The sequence below is a fragment of the Pinus tabuliformis genome, chromosome 9, assembly GCF_031772625.1.
Source record: "Pinus tabuliformis cultivar Carrire ecotype Pingquan chromosome 9, CPIR1, whole genome shotgun sequence".
In the NCBI taxonomy this organism is placed as follows: Eukaryota; Viridiplantae; Streptophyta; class Pinopsida; order Pinales; family Pinaceae; genus Pinus; species Pinus tabuliformis.
In genome coordinates, this window is record NC_142307.1 from 1966156578 (window position 1) to 1966175088 (window position 18511).

The 18511-nt window shown below is 36.0% G+C and overlaps 1 pseudogene; it reads left to right on the forward strand.

Annotated features, from left to right (window-relative positions):
* The first annotated feature begins 8933 nt into the window (after nucleotides 1-8933).
* LOC149156863 (mitochondrial carrier protein CoAc1 pseudogene) lies at nucleotides 8934-9547 on the forward strand (annotated as a pseudogene).
* The last annotated feature ends 8964 nt before the right edge of the window (nucleotides 9548-18511 follow it).

Genomic DNA, 18511 nt, shown 5'->3' on the forward strand with positions numbered 1-18511 from the left:
TAAAACACAAAGCTTAAGGAATTTTTTCATCAATACGACCAAAAATGTGATTTTTATTGAGAATTTAGACTGTTCACTTTACTTCTCAACACGTACAAAAAGTATTTGACAGAGTGGATGTTAGAGCATACTCCCTACATATCTAAAAATAACATGAATTATGATACATTTTCCCTATGTTACTTAAGCATCCCACCTAGGCATAAAAAATGTTGCTCCAAAGATGTTAGAGCATACTCCCTACATATCTAAAAATAACATGAATTATGATACATTTTCCCTATGTTACTCAAGCATTCCACCCAGGCATCAAAAATGTTACTCCAAACATTAAGGTTGTAAATAAAGTATAATAATCCCATTGATTTTAGGCTTGCTACGAAGCAAAGGGAAAGATTAATGCCAATGTTTCCAAAAACAAGGAGCGTTATGGATAATGATAATAAAATTGGAGAAAGTGAAATGATTAGAGGAGTAAAGAATTGATGATATAGAAATTTGAAAGAACATGATCACAATTCTCATTGTTAAATATGATTTACATATTGAGATATTGACATGTCTATTTGTTTTGGCTCATATATAAACTTAATGAAGTACATACAAGTTATCAACATTGATTTACATATTGAGATATTGACATGTCTATTTGTTTGGGCTCATATATAAACTTAATGAAGTACATACAAGTTATTATTAGTCTTAATGGAGTTTGTTTACTTGTTTGGTTTTTTAATAATTAATAATTTAATTTATTTATGTCAAAAAATATTAACATAATTGTTTGTGAAACAAAGCAAAAATGTGTTATGTTTTCAATAAGCTTGAAAAACATACACAAATTAGTGAATTGTTGAGATATTTGGAATCAAGTGTTTATTATGTGTTTTTTCTTCTAAGTATCTTTGTATAATAAGGATGTTTTGAACGTATCTTTGTATAATAAGGATGTTTTGAACAATATACTAAATGGTTCAAAAAGTGAGGAATGTTTTCAAATAATAATATTAATAATAAATACCACTTCTATAACCATTCTAGATTTGTTCACTTGTATGTTTTTAGGTAAATGCACTATATGAACATGCAACAAGAGAGATGAATTCATTTCCTTGGGTTTAGTACCATGTTTGTTGTGTCATCTTCAAAAATGTCATTGAACCACACATTTACACTGAATTTTGATAAGGATAAACAAGTGCGCAAACACCAAAATTCAAGTGGATGTTTGAAAAGATAAGATGTCCAAGATTCTATTGGAAGCTTATATTAAGTGACATTTAAGACTTTGGATAATGTTAATAGAATGATATTATAATGTCCCTTTTCGAGAACATGAGACAATTAATTTATTATTTAATGTCATCTTAAAGGTGATAGTGAGTAATTAAATTAAAAAGGGAATTATAATTGACTTTTGATTTAATTAAAAAATAAAAGTTATAAAGTCACTTTATTATTAAAAGTGACCTATGGTATTTGGATAGGAACAATTATAGAAAAGAAAGATGAAAATTCATTAGAGATATGATTGGATATTTGATAAATTGATATTGGAGCTCTAGTAGCTTACTAAGTGAAGAAAAAACTCTTGATATTTCAAAGGGAATTATAATTGACTTTTGAATTAATTAAAAAATAAAAGTTATAAAGTCACTTTATTATTAAAAATGACCTATGGTATTTGGATAGGAACAATTATGGAAAAGAAAGATGAAAATTCATTAGGGATATGATTGGATATTTGATAAATTGATATTGGAGCTCTAGTAGCTTACTAAGTGAAGAAGAAACTCTTGATATTTCCTAGCTTTTATGTTGAAATATACACCCTAGCTGGTGGTGATTGGTTTCAATTGTTGTAAAGAGACCCTAGCTAATAATTTGCTTTTGCACAAGAGGTCAAATTGATTATTCAAGGAGACCAAATTTAATAATCTAGGAGGGCTGAATTGGTTTCAAAAGAGCTTAAACCCATTACAAATTCGTTGGAGTCGTCAAGTTGCAAAAATAACAAGTCGAGAATTTCCAATTAATTCATTTACCAGGTTTTCCGGTTTGGAGTGTTTTCTCTCCAATTTTTGGGTCTTGCAATTTATTTAAAGCGCTGACAATTCTTACTGTGCAATCAAATGAAAATTTCAATGGTCTATTTTTCTGAAGTAAATTTTTGGAAAATTTAGCCAAATAAATAAAACTGGGATATTTGTTATGAAACCAGCTCAAGAAAAAGATAGAAAAGATAGACCAATGCCTTAAAATTATGCCTTAAAATTCAGCCTCTTCGAGGGGACAACCTCCTTTACATTACATAAATGAACAATTCTTGGATGATTCAAATGACAAAACCTCCTTTCTATATATAGGAGTCTAAGGAGTCACAATATAACCCAACCGACCTAATAATAATAATATAAAGCCACAAAAATAACAATAGAGGGATTCTATGGGGCACAGTAATTACAATATGGGGACAATAGGGGCACAACAATATTAATAAGGGGTACAACTACAATAGTAATGGGGTAATCACTAGTATTATAGGGACCCAACATGCCCCTCTCCTTCAAAAAAGTGTTGTCCTCAACGCTTGAGTAGTTATGGATGCTTCTGTATAAAATTCTCATCCTCCCATGTGGAATCTTCAGCAGATAAGTTCTTCCACTTGATAAGATACTCTGAAATTGATCGATTTCGTCGCTGTCGAGTTCTTGTTTCTGTGACTGCTTCTGGTTCCAATATAATTTTTCCTTCCTCGTCAAGTTCTGGCAATATTGTTTGAACTAGGAGCTTATCGCCTATAACCTTCTTTAAACATGAAACATGGAAAACTGGGTGCAATCGAGAAGCTGCAGGAGGCTCCAATTTGTATGCCATAGTACCAATCTTTTACAACACCTTGAACGGACCATAATACTTTGGTGATAATTTATTATCCTTCTTAGCTTGCTTGAGGGACATTTTCTTATATGGTTGTAGCTGTAGGAATACCCAATCACCTACATCAAAACTTCTTTCGCTGCGATGTTGATCTGCCTGTTGTTTCATTCTATTCTGTGCCAACACGAGGTTATCCTTTAAGAGTTGGAGGACTTGTTGTTGATGTTCGATGTGATGTTCCACTGCTTGAACCTTAGAATTTTCTTTTAAATATGATGTGATGGATGGTGGATGATACCCATAAAGTGCCATAAATGGGGTCATTTTTGTTGCTGTATGGAAGGAAGTGTTATACCACCATTCAGCCAGAGGCAACCATTTGACCCATTGTGTCTGTTTATCAGATACAAAGCAACGAAGATATCCTTCCAAACATTTGTTTACTATCTCAGTTTTCCCATCGGATTGAGGATGATAAGATGAGCTATGAGCTAACTGAGTACCAAGACAAGAAAATAATTCTGTCCAAAAATTTCCAGTGAAAATGGGATCTCTGTCACTTACAATAATCTTTGGGTTTCCATGTAGCGTTTGAATTGTTTCCATAAATGCAGTAGAAACTGCACTGGCTTAAAATGGATGTGATAATGCACAAAAGTGTGCATACTTGGTAAGTCTGTCAATTACCACCATGATGACACTCTTTCCCTCAGACTTGGGTAAACCTGTGATAAAATCCATTGAAACCTCCTCCCAACGTTGGCTTGGAATGGATAAAGGTTGTAATAGACCCGGTGTCTTAATTGTTTCAACTTTATTTTGTTGGCAAACCAAACATTCCGCCACAAACTTTTGAATATCTGATTTAAGGCTATCCCAAAAAAATTCCTTCTTAACCTTGTGGTAAGTTTTTAAAAATCCCGAGTGCCCTCCTAAGGGAGAAGTGTGCAATTCCATAAGAATCTTTTGTTTTAGCTGGGAATTCTTACAGAGGTATAAGCGACCTTTGTACCATAACGAATCATTTTTCCAGCTAAATGTATCCGACGTACTAGAATCTTGTTGTAACTTTCGAATAAGTGCCCACACTTCTTCGTCATTCTTCCGTTCCTCCCTTGCTTCGTTTATCCAATCTGGTTGGATAATAGAAATGGCGCACAACAATGCTTCCACATCCTCATTCTTTCTTGAGAGTGCATTTGCCACCACATTTTGCTTCCCTTTTTTGTAGATGATTTCAAAGTCATAACCCAACATCTTTGTGACCCACTTTTGTTGCTCTTCAGAGGATGATCTTTGTTCTAAAAAGTATTTAAGGCTATCATGATCCGTTTTTACTTTGAAGTGTCTTCCCATTAGGTAGGGTCGCCATTTCTTAAGTGCATGGAGTATTGCCAACATTTCCTTCTGATAAATAGCTTTATGTAAAAACTTTCCCTTGATTGGACAACTTTCAAAAGCAATGGGTTTTTCATCTTGCATTAAAACAACACCAATTCCATTTCCTGAAGCATCACATTCCACAATAAAGGTTTTTGTGAAGTTCGATGTAACTAAGACAGGTGCTTGGCACATTGCCTCTTTAAGATGTTCAAAGGCCTTTGTTGCTTCTGGAGTCCATGAAAATGCATCTGTCTTCAATAGTGTTGTTAGAGGTGCTGCTATTCTCCCATAATTCTTAACAAACTTGCGATAATACCCTGTCAACCCGAGAAATCCTCGCAGATGCTTTATGGATGTGGGGATTTTCCATTCCTTAATGGCTTTAATTTTGCTAGGGTGTACCTTAACTCCTCCATGAGATACAATATGACCCAGATATTCCACCTCTTGTACTCCAAAGAAACATTTGGATCTTTTTTCATATAATTGTTTCTCCTTTAATAGTTGTAGCACCCTCTCAACATGTTCAACATGATCCTTCCAATACTTGCTGTAGATTAGTATATCATCAAAAAATACTAACACAATTTTTCTAATGAATGGTTTGAAAATTGAATTCATCAAACCTTGAAATGTTGAGGGTGCATTGGTAAGGCCAAAAGGCATGACCAAAAATTCATAATGACCCTCATGAGTTCTAAATGCTGTTTTCGGAATGTCTTCAGTTTTCATTCTGATTTAATGATATCCTGAACGAAGATCCAACTTGGTGAAGTAAATTGATCTATGCAATTCATCCAATAATTCATCAATGACAGGAATGGGAAACTTATCTTTAATAGTGAGCTTGTTGAGCTCCCTATAATCCGGACACATGCGCCATGATCCATCCTTCTTGTGCACCAATAATATTGGAGCAGAGAAAGAACTTTGACTCGGTTGAATTATACCAGCCTCTAGCATTTCTGCAACCATACGTTCAATTTCACTCTTTTGGGCATAGGGATATCTGTATAGCCTGATGTTTGGAGGAACACTTCCTGGAATCAGATGAATAACATGATCATGATCACGAATAGGTGGGAGACCTTTGGGAGTCTCAAATACCTTGGAATGATTGTCCAAGACTTTTTGGAGATCTGGAGAAATAGATGATTCCAATGTGGAAATATCTAGCGAACATAATTGTGCAATTACACCTTTTCGTTCATTTTTTAGAAGCTTTGTCATACCGTTAGAGCTGATTATCTTTCCCGGTTTCCCTACAATACCCCTTAATTCAAATTTCTTTCCTTCCACAGAAAATTTCATGAAAAGTTTTTGAAAATTAAAAGTTATTGTACCCTAGGATTGTAGCCATTGGACTCCTAATACAACATCAACACCTCCCATTGGAATGGAAAGCATTGGGCTAGTCAATACATATTCTCCCATGGATAGCTTGATATTATGGCACTTTCCAGAGCAATTTATTGTTCCTCCATTTGCAACCATCACTTGACACTCTGGTGCTGGATATAAGAAGCAATTCAATTCTTTTGCTACCTTATAATGAATAAAATTGTGGGTACTTCTTGAATCAATCAACACTATTACCTTTTTCTTCTTGATTTGTCCTTCTATCTTGATGGTTTGAGGATTGGTAATTCCCACCAATGCATTACAAGATATGGTCAGATTCATTTGTTCTTCATCTAGGCTTTGTTCCTGGAGTATATCCTCTTCTTTTGACCTTTCTTGCTCATTTTCTTCTTCCTCTTCACAACCTATGTAGAACAATTTCTTCTCAGCACACTTATGACCTTTAGTGTATTTGCTATCACAACTGTAACAAAGCCCTTTTGCTCTTTTTTCTTCCAATTGTTGTGGTGTCAACCTTATAGGTTGTGGAAGACTAGCGGCAACAACACTTCCGTCTTTATAGTTGTGAGTGGTATGCTTCCTGGTTGCCATAATTTTGCTTTCCATTTTTCTTGCTAACCTGAATGCCTTCTCTAATGAATTAGGTTCCCAAAGGCGAACATCATGTTGGATATTATCCTTTAAAGACCCTATGAACACATCAATCCTATGCTCCTCTGGAATATTTTTTACCCTTATGTTCAATTTTTGGAACTCCTCAATGTGCTCCATTATTGAACCCTTTTGTTTGAGACTTATCAATTGGCTAAAAAAAATGTTTCTTTTTGTATCCTCATAATGTGATATCAATTCTTCCATGAAAATTGCCCAAGTGATAAATTGTTTACGAGAGCAAAGCCATTGATACCATACAAACTGATTTGGTTCCAAATATAAAGTTGCAATACGTACCTTTTGTGTGTTTTGCACATTATTGAGATCGAAAAATTGCTCCATCTGTAATATCCATGTTGCGGAATCCTTGCCATCAAACTTCCTCATATCGATTTTTGGAATATGGTGCGTCTTCGATCCAACATTAGAGTCTATGAAATCATGATTAAAATTTCCTTTGTTTGCATCATGAGTTTCCTTTCCTCCCCTTTCACCATTAGTAAGTATTTCTTGTAGAAAATTTGTCAAATCTGCCTTCAAATCTATCTTCAAATCGTCAATCTTGGCTTCCACGCCCTTTATCTTAAATTCCACTCCATTTATCTTAGCTTCTGTTAGCTTTTGTGAGAGTGAAATTTGTTGCACTTGGTCTTGTAATTTTGATATATCATGTAGCATTTCTTCCTCTTCTTCATGAGTCATGCTAGAGCTTTCAGATTGCTTACTAGGTGTTTGCATTTTCTTTTCTCAGGGCATCAGTTATGGATACTAATGCTCTACTATGCCCTTTGAATTCCTTCAAAATAATTTTTCAAACCAAGTTTAAGCAAAAATTTAAAAAATCTACACACTTTTTTTCACTTTGTAGGAGCTCGATATTGCCTCTGATGTATCTTTGTAATTTTGGATCATCCAATAATGAAATTGCGACCTGTGGTAGCCCTCTATGTCCTCTTTCCAATGCTACCAGTCTGACCCCAATTGGATTCTCCAATGAAGAGTTATGCCAAATCTCCCACAGTGACCTGATTATAGACTAATTCAGTATAGCGAACTTGTACGAGGTGCCACGTGTCCCTGTTTTGACCTTTGGCTTTGAAAAATATATACAAGAAACTACAGTCCGTCCTCTTTCTGTACCTTCTTACAAAATTTCAATCCGATGCTCAGAGAGAAAGTTATGATGATTTTCCCCAGGTCCCCTGTTTGGAATGTAATTCAGGAGTCTGCAAAAAGACCAACTTCTTTAGATCATATCTCCGCAAATATAGCGCGAAAAACTCTGAAATTCGGACCCGAGCTTCAGCACGATGTCTTCTCAAATGGGGTTTTTTTTTAGTTTCTGAAACGTTGCAGAAAAAAAGTTATAGCGAAAATGCCACGAAGACCTGTTTGGAGCAGCGAAACCCTAGAATCCAAAGCTCTGATACCAAATGTTATGAAACCAGCTCAAAAAAAAGATAGAAAAGATAGATCAGTGCCTTAAAATTCAGCCTCTTCGAGAGGGTAACCTCCTTTACATTACATAAATGAACAATTCTTGGATGATTCAAATGACAAAACCTCCTTTCTATATATAGGAGTCTAAAGAGTCGCAATATAACCCAACCGACCTAACAATAATAATATAAAGCCACAAAAATAACAATAGAGGGATTCTATGGGGCACAGTAATAACAATATGGGGACAATAGGGGCACACCAATATTAATAAGGGGTACAACTACAATAGTAACGGGGTAATCACTAGTATTATAGGGACCCAACAATATTATAATGGTATCAATGCTTGTTTTCCTGTTAGCCTTTAACGGTTTATTTGAAAAAAATATTTCAGAACTAATTGCAGTAAAAAAAACTATTTGCAGAACTCTTTTAGGATTTAGCAAAACTCTCTTAGAAATTTGAAGATTATAACAAAAACCTCACAAAGGTAATCGAGCAAGTGAGAGCATGGGTATTATTGAGGTGGTTAAAGGCTTGTGGCTACACAAGGCAACATAGCAGTAATGGAAACAATGTTTCATATTTTCAGAAGTACCATTAAGGGGGAATGATGTTGAAGTAGGGGCAAATGTATCTAGCCTTCTTATGATGATTGTTCCCCGTGATCAAGGTACAAGAGGTTTTTTTGTTGTTTTTAGAAGGTCTCTCATTTCTTGGTTGAACAACTTAATCAAATGAAGCACAGAGGAAGCACATAAGACTTTTGACAACTACTTTTTTTTATTGAGTTGAGTAAAGATACACCTGGAATGGAAGGCGAAGATTGGAAATTACAGAAAATGATGCCATCTTCAAGGAATTCAAATATCGTCTGCTATGATCCGACATTCATTTTAGAATTCTCTACACGTAGTATTAGTTTGATACATAGATTCTAGGGAGTTTTCTCGCTTGGGGCTACTTGGTTTGACATTCGCCAATAGGGATGAACAGTTCCTAGTGTATACTGGTAAGGAGCAACCCATTTGTGCTAAGCCTGGAATTTTTGTGGAAGCCATACAATATATTTTGGTCCTAACTACTTTTGTCTAGTTGATCTTGTTGGGCATATGTTGCAGTAGTAGTGGTGATGGAATTGATTCCTATGTTGAATTGTCTTTGCAACAATTACCAGAGTATACAATACCATACCATCTAATGGTGTAACCATGGCTTGTGTGGCATATACAATCAATGGTCACCTTTTTCTTGTTGGAAATCGAGTTAGTGTTGCTAGACTTGTTCCTTATGCAGATTTGCATTACATTACATATGAGGAAAATTGATGGTGGATTTTAGACCATTATCCTGGTTTTGGGACTAGTTCGATGGTTGATCTTGTGGCAGACCCTTTCATAAGAGGGACAACAGTTGTATGCACTTATCCTTTGGACCTAGTCTGAACCATGCTTGCTTATTAGGTGACTAGTTCATATACCACAAAATCAGATAAGGGTGCAAGGCGTGTTCGTATCCAACCAACTTACAGGGGTATACTGGATGTGTTTGCAAAGTTTTATAGGGAGAGTGGGTCTTTACTGTATGGAATGTTTCCATATGTTGGCCTGGAGTTTTATGTCTATTAGGAGTTGAAGAGACGTGTTCCAAAGAAGCATGAACATTCTATGCGAACAAACCTTGTTTGTGGATCTGTGGTGGGTCAAACCTTCACTTATTCTTTGGATGTTTTTGATGACAAATGGAACCCAAATTCAAAGGAAAATTGGATGGTCTTGTTACCATTGTTCAAAGACAAGGTTGGAAGCAAATGTTTGTTGGATGAAATAGGCACATATATGAATTGTAGTGCTCAACACGATGAGGCTGGTACAAACCTTGTTCGAAAGTTTATCTCAAAGGGGGGGGTGAGGGTGGGCAAGGGGGGCGGCTCAACAACCTAATTTGAAGGTGGGTACTGCCTAATGTGATGAAGTTTAGGGTTGTCGGTCCAATTGTAGAGTTGGTCATGGATAATGAGAGGTATATTTTGTATGCATGGACTTAGGATTCTAAGAGTCACATATTTGATTTTGGGAAAAATGGAAATGGCTCACTTAAAAGTGTTGCTAAACAAAGAAATTTGAGTGATTAGAGGGATGAACCTATGATGGCAGTCAATCAACAAGGGGTAGAGAAACATCTAGGATGTCTAAGATGTCTATAATCTCAATTGAACAACTTGGCTACAACTGTGTCAAAATGGCTACATCTTGTTGTTGTTGCTTCAGATGGTCGACAAATGTACCTCACTACTACTGGCATTGGCACAGGTGGTCATGTTCGACGATTCACTGGATTGAGCACCATTCATAATAGATAATCCATTTTTAAAGTAGTAGCAACATGACCTTCTCCTTCAATTGGACTTGGCAGTGGAGTTACATTTGCGAGTCTTTCAATCAATGGGCATCCACAAGTTGACAGCTTTGGACCTGCGAGAAAAGTGAGTGTTACTAGTTAAAAAACACACTAGTCAAAATTGGCAGAAAATCAAAAGCCGTGGGTTTTGGCAGTGCATTAGAGATGGCTAAAAGTCAGAGTACAAGCTCAAAGTTTTCCCAAGATATAAATCCTAGTGGAAGCCTAAAGCAACAAACAATTTTGGATGCATTGAAAAATGTAATGATGGGACCAAGTTAGTAATCTTCTCACTAGAGATGAGGTTTTCTTGCAAGTTCAGATAAACAAGTGGGAACTAGAGGAGAGGAGGCAAAATCTAGGAATATTGATGAACATGAATAGATAGACATTACAATGTTCCCCGAATAGTTGGAGACGCAGAGATTCAAATTCAGGCCACTAGTTTTATCATGTTTATCAATCCTTTCTCTTTCACAGGAGTCGAAAGAATCTTGATGTGTTGATTCTGCAACTAAGCTGCGAATTCATTTGTACCTTATATGAGGTTTTTTCTATAAACCAAACTACATGGATTGTCCTCGCAAGCAATTTCCTGCTATGTTATCCACTGTCTTCAAGGCACCTTCTAGCTTTAAGAATATGTCCTTAATTGAATTTCTCAAGACCGGCTTTAAGAATATGTCCTTAAATTGAATTTCTCAAGGACGTGCAAAGGCCTTTTTCCAATCCTTAGAAGGCATCTTGGCTATATAATTAATCTGCTTAGAAAAGCTTGCGAAGCTTACCAACAACATTAGATGGCCGAGTCTCTTCAATATGGAAACTCACAAGAAATAATTGTTATTGCTTCAAGTTTTTTAAGTACGGACTTTGTGTTCAAGGAGATTTTCGTGTAGGATGTTACATTTTGATGAGTTGTTGATTTTAGTAATGTCTTTGACGGTGCCAGATACTACCAACATACAAGGGGTCTCCAGGATATGAAGTCCCAATTAAATCTCACATTGTTTGGTGTAGGAGCCCCATCGAGATATAAGGTCCAACTACAAATTAGTTACCGATCGAACGACAACTCTATCGATTACTCATTTTTTTGAGGTAGAAAAAAAATCATTCAATTTTGAAAATTGGTTTTTCAGAATACACAATCTTTTTAGCATATTTTTGACACTTTAAATTTTCTTATGTGCAACAATTTTTTTAAATGCTAGTGATTTTCATGCTGATTTTGAAGTGTTGATGTAGCATTAACTCATTTTTTTAGAAGACTTATTTTTGACATTTTTATTTATTTATTTTTTTAATGTATAAAGTACGAACATTTTTTTTAAATGTTAGTGATTTTCACGTTGATTTTGAAAAGTGTTCATGCAACAATTTTTTTTTTTGTTTAGAGGACTTATTTTTTACACTTTAAATTTTTTAATGTATTAAGTGTGGATATTTTTTTTAAATGTTGGTGATTTTCATGTTGGTAATAAAACATAAAAATAAACAAAAAATCACGACAAAAAAAAATCAAATATAAAAAATATATATAAAAAGGACAAAAAAAACACATAATTTAAGAAAAAATTAAAAATTAACCCAAAAAACAAAGACATTAAAAATATTTTTTTAAGTTATTAAAAAAAAAAAAAAACCACACAATTTAAAAATAAAATAAAATAAGGTCCCTAGTGACTTAGGTCGATTCCTGAAATCGACTTGCTGCCTTGGGCCTCGGCCCTGGGCAGGGTGGCGCTATGCATCGTCGCCCTGCCCAGGCCTGTGGCAGTGCCATCCCACCTAGGCTCGAGGCCTTGCGGCCCTTGGCGGTCGGGAATCAACCTGTCGCCCAGGGCCTCGGGTGCCGGCCCGCCCAGGCTCGAGGCCCCGCGACCTTAAGCGGCTAGTCGATTCGGCAGAATTGACTTGGCTGCCCAGGGTGGGGCTGCAACCAGAATTCCCAGAATCAACCTAGGGCGGGCCTGCAACCTTTAGCAGCGAGGTCGATTCCGAGAATCGACCGAGGCCCAATTTTCTTAATTTTTTTTTTAGTTTTTTTTAATGATCTTAAAAAAAATTCTTAATGTTTGTTTTTGTTTTTGTTTTTTTTTTTTTTAATTTTTTCTTCAATTATGTGTTTTTTGAAATATATATATATATATATATATATATATATAAAGTTTTTACAAGTTAATTTTGGTTTTTTGTTACATTTTTATATTTGTTTGTTTTTTTTGTTTTTATATATATTTTTGGGTCATGTTGTTGTTGTTTTTTTTCTTAAAAATTTGTGTATTTGTTTTGTTTGTTTGTTTTTTTTTTTCAATGTTTGAATATTTTGTTTTGTATTTTTCATATATATATATATATATATTTACAGGGTTTGTATCGATGCTCGACTAACAACTCGATCCCATTATGTCCAATTTGATAGTTGATTTTAATTTTTTCGTTATAATGAATCAAGTCTGCCCCCACAATGTGTCAATTTCATAGTTGGTCTTTAAGTTTTCATTACAATGGGCCGAGTTCACTTACACTACATGTCAATTCGATGGTTGATTTTAAAATTTTTGTTGCAATGTGTCAAGTTGTCATAAACTAAGATAAAAAAGAAATTAATCTTGGTATAATGGCTCTTTCATTTCATTTAAAAAAAAAAATTAGTTATAGATTTTTTCTATAATGTCATGTTTGAAATATTTTGAAAACTTAAGGTTTTTTTGTAGTCATAATCTTTGATTTTAATTCCATGGTTGAAAAATTATCAAGATTTTAATGTTTTTCTAAGTCATGATATTTTTTCTTTAATGCTATGGTTGAAAACAATTATAAGTATTTTTTCTTTAGCACAATGACTAAAAACTGTTGGAATTTTAAGGTTTTTTAAAAACATGATATTTTATATTTAATGTCATGCCTAAAAATTGTTGGAATTTTAAGGCTTTTCAAAGACGTGATATTTTATCTTTAATGCAATGCTGGAAAATTATTGGAACTTTAAAGTTTTTCGGAGTTATGATATTTTATCTTTAACGTCATTATAAAAAAATATTGAAAATTTACTCGAAAAAAAATATGTTATTCCAACATCAACACTTATCGTTTTCAGGGTGTCCTCTGTACAAAAAAAAATTGGTTTTTGTTGGTTTTTACTGCCATTTTAAAAAATGTTGAAAATTTACTTTGAAAAAAAATGTTATTCCAGTATCAACGCTTTCCATTTTCAGCGTAATTTTTCATGTTTTTTGGTTAGATTTCTCGTTTTGAGGTAATATTTCTCGTTTGATTGGTAACTTTGTTCCACCATTGTAAGTGATTTTAAAGGAATGCCTTGGCTGCAAAACATACACAAGAGACTCATGTAAGAGCAAGCGGGAAATAATTGTTGATTAATCTGCAAATTAGTTCACAACATAATGATGATCACATATACACATAACAACACCCATTCAACAAGATTCATATCTAAAGCAACGAAATAGTTCATTTCCTTTAGTATGTGTAACAAAACATATACAACAAACATCTAAAAAATAGTCTTACAACATTTACGATACATGCATGAAAGAGTGTCGGCTCTGAGAGCTTTTGATAACTAATGAAAGATCCCAGAAGACTGTTACACTAATGAAACACTAGCTCCAATAGTGGAACATGAAGCTACAACTTGCTTCTCCAAAAGAATGATCTTCTCCCTTATGCACCACTAGAGAAGCCAAGACCAAATCTCTAAAAGTCCAAGTCCTTTGCTTGAGTTATGAGGTTTTATTTATAAACAATGCTAATGACCTTTGAGCTTCCTCATGACTCTTTGACTTCTACAACCAATGGAATTCTATGTGACTCTTCATATTCCACATGTGTCTCTTGGACTTCTTTTACATTAAACTTTTGTAGAAATTTGATAGAAATTGCAACTACTTAAGAAATCAAATTGAAATAGGGAGACACATTTTACTCTACTATTCTGTGGAATGGAAATCATAGTTTAGAACAACATGCATAAACATGCAACAATCAAAACCACAAGTACTCAATGATTTACAGGGGAACCCAACTGGGAAAAACCCCTTCTGATCTTTTACATTAATCAGTTGAATAGATAAATTATTACAATTGCATGCTCCAACTCTGAGGACCACCTGCAAAATAAAAATTGTTCTCTCTGCTGAATGACTACCTTTGACCAACACTTAGCCACTTTTTGCCTCCTCTAGCCTCCTATTTCCTTGCGCAATTCTGAGCTAATTCGACCTCCTAAACAATAGGGAAGTCCCTATTTCCTTGCGCAATTCCCAAGGAATTTCTCTCTTGACTGCATGCAAAAATTGTATAGTCAACTAATATACAATTAATGTTACACTAGCCTTGTCTCCTCCACTCTAGTTGGGCAATTCGAATTCCATGCATATATGGGCTATTTTGGGTTGATTGATCAGTTAACTGACTGATCGAGTTATTCTATTGTCTCACTACACAACTGAACTTCAACTGACTCTATTAATTGTTAGAGGTCATTTAACTGAGTACAATTGATAATAACTCAACTAAATTGCTAAAATTTAGTAATCAACACATGCATGACTGAACTCCAAGCCCACTAACTCAAATTCATTGATCTAACTGAGTGACAAGAGCCATGTCGCACTAGTTAATTGCCTCCAAGTTGTACTGCTGATGTGGAAATTCGATTTACTCAATTTGACTAAGGCTAAAGTCAAATTGAGTCTTTCTTGCTACACTTTCTAACATTTCCTCTTAGAAAGAAAGGGATTTTTCACCACCCCTATCTTGCACCTATGGAATTCGAATTTACCTCTTGACGATGCCTTTGTCAAGATGTCAGCATCTTGTTCCTCAGTTGGAATGTACTGTAGCAACATAATTCTCCTTTGCACACGCAAATGATGATACCGAATATCAATGTGCTTGGACTTGTAATGAAATACCAAATTCTCAGAGAGTTTAATGCAACTCTGATTATCACAATATATCATTGTCGGATCCATCTCCTGATTGAAAAGCTCCACAAGTATTTTCTTCATCCATATGGCCTCACATGCTACTTGACTTGCAACCATGTATTCAACCTTTAATGATCTGAGCGCCACAAACTTTTGCTTCCTATTGTACCAGGAAATACTTGCCGACTCAACACTAAAGATAGCACCTGAAGTAGTTTTCATGTCTAATGGACTCCCTTCCCAATTTGCATTCGTGAAGCCTTTGAGATTCACTCCCTTTATCTTCCTGTATCATATTCCATAATCGGTAGTGCCTCTGAGGTACCTTAACAAATATTTTGTTGCCTTCCAATACAACTTGGTAAGCCTCACCATAGCTTGACTAAGCTAGTTTACTGCATACCACATGTTGGGACTTGTGTTCACAAGATACATCAAAGAACCCACAAACTACCTGTAAATGGTAGAATCAACCTCTTCAACTAAAGTGGCATTTTCCGTCCTCCAGTTTGCAGCTAGAGGTGTGTCCATAAGCTTACAATTCTCCATGTGAAGTCTCTGAAGTATTTCAAAGGCATACTTCCCCCGGACACAAACAATTCACCATCACCTCGCCATAATTCCAACCCAAGGAAGTAATGCATTAAGCCCATGTCTTTCATCTCAAATTCTCTTACAAGATCCTCTTTGCAAGAGTAGATCAACTGCTCATCACCTGTCAATATTAAATCATCAACATACAAAACAAGAATAAGAAACTTACCATCTACCACAATGTGATAGAGGTTCGCATCTGCTTCACTTTTGGTGAAGCCCAATCCATTGAGATAACTGTCGATTTGAGTGTACCATGCTTAGGGCGCTTGTTTGAGACCATACAATGCTCTCTTGAGTCTACACACATGTGACTCCTGATCGTATGTCTCAAATCATTTTGCTTGCTCTATGCAAATTTCCTCCTCAACAACACCATTGAGAAAGACAATATTCACATCCATATGTTGGATCTTCCACCCCATCTGCATAGCTAATGCAAGAATTGCTCTAATGGAGGAATACTTTGCCACAGGGGCAAATGTTTCCTCATAGTCAACTCCCTCTACCTGAGAAAATCCTTTGGCCACAAATTTTGCCTTATACTTCTTGATGCTCCCATCAGTTGCATGCTTCACTTTGTGGATCCATCTGGAACCAACCACTTATTTCCATTATGGTCTTGGCACCACTTCCCATACACTATTCTTCATGATGATTCATATTCTTCCACCATGGCATCAACCCAAACAGGTTGAGAAACTGCTTCCTCAAATGAAGAAGGCCTTAACTCAATGAGCTCTATCATGAGAGACATGTGACCAATGCATATCTATGGTGACCTCCTCTGCCTGTGTATTGATGTAGGGGCTCCCACATTCTCCCTAACATCCTACAACAATCAATCAACTTTTTTGGTTTTCTTTCTCCCTTCTTTGGATGTTTCTGGTTGAGTGGGTGTCTCCACTCGACCTCCTGTTTTCTCCTCCATTTGTGGCTACTCCACAACTTCTTGAAGCTCATCTTGAGGTTCCTTCTTTGGAGATAGAAGCTCTTGCTCCGGTGGGATACTCAACTCTCGTTCCAGAGGGCGTCTCATAGCCTTCTCTTCATCAAACTTGACATATCTCCTCACCACTGTCATCCTCAATGAAGGTAAATACACCCAGTAATTGTGTGGAGCTTCTGTGTATCCTACAAAAACACCCAACTTTATTGTAGGCTCAAGTTTCTTCTTCAAATCCTTGGAGACACCACAATAAATTGAAACTCCAAAAATTCTAAAATGAGACACATCAGACTTTCTCCCAGAGAAATCTTCCTCCAGTGTGATCATACCAAGTATTTCATGAGGACTATGGTTCTGCAAGTAAATTGTTGTGTTACATGCTTCTTCCCATAGATGCAATGACAACCCCTGATCATGTAGCATAGCTCTTGAAACTCCAACTATGATCTTGTTCTTCCTCTCAGCTACCCCATTCTGCTATGGGTTATGGGGTGCTACCGGTTATCTTCAAATACCTCTTTGGCACAAAAATCCTTGAAGGAATTTGAAACAAATTCACCTCCATTGTCACTCCTGAGAGCCTTCACCTTCTTCCCAGTCTCCTTCTCAACTAATGCCTTAAATTCTACAAATTTGGAAAACACTTCATCCTTTTTCCTCATGAAGAAAATCCAACATTTTCTAGAGAAATCATCAATAAAAATTACATAGTACTTATGTTTTGTTGTGGAGGTTGTAGAGAAGGGTCCACAAACATTAGAGTGTTTGCTCTGCTATCTCGGCCATGGAAGGTGGACTTGATATATTTCCCCAATGTGCAACCCTTGTAGACATCCTATTGGTCAAGGGAGCCTTTAGGGAGACCGATGGTAATTTGTTGCATGATTTTTAAGGCACCATGGTGTAGATGACCCAATCTCTTGTGCCAAAGTTCTCTAACATCTTGACTTTGCACTTTTTCTGCCTTGCTTCTAAGTGCAACACAATCTCCCACCTCAAGTTTGTATAGGTTCTTCACTCGAACTCCAATCTGCTTCACTTGCTCGGTAACTATGTGTCTCAGAAAGACTTTCTCCTTACTAAAAATAACATCATGGACTATATCCTCCAATACTGCTGTAGATATCAGGTTCTTCTTCATCCCAGGTACAAACATAACCTCTTTGAGGCGAAGAGGGTAGGATTTCTCCCTCTCAAAGGTGACAATGCCAATTCCTGTAGCACTGTACCTCCCATCTTCCCCTAATTCAATATGAATTTGGAGATCCTTCTCCTCCAAGCTACTGGAAAATTCCTTGCACCCTGTCATATGGAATGAGGCACCAGAATCAAGGCACCACGCACTCCCCACAACAGTGTTGGCTATGCATGTTATTAGGGTGAAGTCTAATTTGAATTGTGAAGCCAATGCTTCACCTCCTGCTCCTCCTGAAGGCTTCTAGTGCAAACATTTTTTTGCAGTGTGCATGTATTCGTGGCGGTGGAAACATTTTACCTTGTTCAAATATTTCTTCTTTCCATTATTTTGGTTGGATTCAAGTTTGCTTTGGGTCTTCATTCCTTTTCCTTTCTTCCCCTTCCCAACTAAGGCAAAATTCTCTTCTTCCTCTACTCTAGATGACACTCCATCTCTGGTATTTCTCCTTATCTCTTCTTGTACCAAATCAGACCACAACCTTTCCCAATTTGGTATTTTTTCCCTTCCATTCACAGAGTCCTGGTAGTTGTGCCAGGATTTTGGAAGGCCTAGAAGAGTTAGGTTCACCAAATAAGCTTTTGCGACATTCTCCCTAACCACTCCAAGCTCATATCGAACTTGAGTGAATCTTGTCAGGTATTAAACCACAGATTCATTCTTTTGCATCCTAATGTTTCGAAGTTTGTCTTT